At 38.7% G+C, this 2,213-nt stretch overlaps 1 protein-coding gene and 1 long non-coding RNA gene across 2 annotated transcripts in view; both read right to left on the bottom strand.

The window, feature by feature from the left end:
- LOC106881884 (uncharacterized) overlaps positions 1 to 2,213 on the bottom strand; it is an 18,124-nt gene that overhangs the window by 13,250 nt on the left and 2,661 nt on the right. The gene's annotated exons all lie outside the window — the stretch shown is intronic.
- Positions 1 to 2,213, bottom strand: part of LOC128250755 (uncharacterized) — a 6,006-nt gene that overhangs the window by 2,415 nt on the left and 1,378 nt on the right. The window lies entirely within an intron of this gene.

Below are 2,213 nucleotides of genomic sequence, written 5' to 3'. Positions count from 1 at the left end.
TATATATATCGTTGTCGAATTTATTTTGTATTCAAGAAATTAATTTCTTCTTTGCCAAATGCTTCCTTTATGGTGATGCTGTTGGTGACTAAGTAGACCAATTCTTGCATGGAAGAGTCAATGACATTGACTGCATGGTAACATTGGTGGAAGATGAGGTTGATTTTGTTGAACTTCTCTCTCTTGTTTAATTTCTTCCTAGTCTTTTCTGGTGACTTCAAAATTTTTTAGTTCTGATGGTAATGGAATACTGCCAGTTGGTACAGACTCGTTAGGAATGGCATCAGGCTGTAGAAACCATGCCAAAGCAGATACTAAGTCCAGCATGGTCCTCTGGTTCGTCAGTTTCTGTTGAACCGTCCAACCCATGCAAGCATAGGATATGGGCGTTAAACAATGATGATGATGATGATGTGGTAATATCGTAGAATACATAGAATCGGGAACAGGGGGTGTGAGTGCAACTACTAAAATTTTGGGGTGGGAAGGGCAATGAAACGCTTTGAACATCCTAGGTTGGATCTATATTTGCTCACTCTAAGCAAATTTCGTTACCTAAGCAACGATCTCCAGTACAGAACAGAAGGGACTGCTCAGAAAACGGCATGCTACATTCATCCAATTTGCAAATAAATCATAATTTACATGAGTGACAATTAAGATTAATTAAACTGAGTTTATGGTATGTTTTATAGACATAAAACGGCATACGTTTGAATTTTTGGTTAAAATTAAGTTTAACACCCGGCCACCAAAACAAAAAAGTCTGATAGGGGTAAAAAAAAAAAATGTGGCTAATGTGTATTAAAGGAATATGAAAACCAAAATTGGCACCAACTAACTGATTGATTACTCGGCAGAGGAAAAGTCATCTTGGACTAGGATAAAGTGTTGCAGTCTCCAATAGAGATGCAGGCGAAGTTAATAGTTTTTGGGTACATATTTCCCTACAATATTCACACCACTGGGCGGCTGTGTCGCTGCTAATATTGTTAATGAACTTTGGTATTGGATAATTGTATTAATTCCATTGTGAAAAGCAAGAGTTTTTTTTTAAATTAAAAAACTGGAAAGTTTTGGAACAGGGGGAGGGAGGATATTTCTAAAAATCATTTTTTTTCTTTTTTTGGATAATCGTATCAATTCTATTATGCAGAAGACGGAATCGAAACACTTTTGTGAAAATTCGTAAAAATGAAAAAGTTATGAGCGGTTTTAGTACATGTTTCAATCAGAACTCAGTCGCATTTGTATTGGAAGCTGTGACACTTTATCCGGGTTCACGATGATTTTTCCTATGCCGAGTAATCAGTTAGTTGGTACAAATTTTGGTTTTCATATTCCTTTGATACACATTTTTTTGGGGTAATATTTCAGATTAACACCCGCACAATTTTCACTAGGGTGTTAGGGTTTTAGGGTTGGGGTTAGGGTTAGTGTTAGGGTTATGGTTTTAGGGTCAGGGTTAGGGTTTTAGGGTTAGGTTAGGGTTAGGTAATCGTGCGGGTGTTAATCTGAAAAATTACGGATCTTTCTGATTTGGCAGACACCATTTGTTTTCTAACGAAACACTTTCAAACTTGGGACACTGGTAGAATGTGTCATATAAAACATCTTTTACTCTTAGTGTTGTTGAGAAAAGTTTATATTTTTAAAGTTATTTCATGTTAAAATTGTCGTATTTCGGTGAAAACAATTACTGCTGTGGATTGTCAACAACACGTTGTGGTGGCGTAATGGGATTTTTTCCCTTGAATAAAATTAGTGCCGTTGTTTGTCAACAACAACTATCGGCGGTACTGTTATTTATGAGATCGTTCGTGCATTTGTACTGGTTTTAGCTTTAGGGTTAGGGTTCGGGTTTTAGAGTTAGGGTTAGAGTTATGAGAATTTTTGCCAAATTTGGTGAAAGTCTGTTCAATACACCGCCACAAATTTTTCCAAAAATTTGGCCCGAGCGTGATCGTTGCCAGAGCAGCTGTCTGGCTTCCGTGCAGGTGGCACGTAAATAGCACCAGCGTGATCGTTACCAACGTCGCTTTCCTGGCTCTTGCGCCAGTGGCACATGAAAAGACATTCGAATGAGATCGTTGCCAGTGCCGATGGACTGGCTCCTGTGCAGGTGACACGTAAAATACACCATTTCGAGCATGGCCGTTGCCAGTAAGACATTCGAGCGAGATCGTTGCCAGTGCCGATGGACTGGCTCCTGT

The sequence above is a fragment of the Octopus bimaculoides genome, chromosome 25, assembly GCF_001194135.2.
Source record: "Octopus bimaculoides isolate UCB-OBI-ISO-001 chromosome 25, ASM119413v2, whole genome shotgun sequence".
In the NCBI taxonomy this organism is placed as follows: domain Eukaryota; kingdom Metazoa; phylum Mollusca; class Cephalopoda; order Octopoda; family Octopodidae; genus Octopus; species Octopus bimaculoides.
Note: the sequence above shows the minus strand (reverse complement) of the source record. Positions and strands in the feature narration are given on the sequence as shown.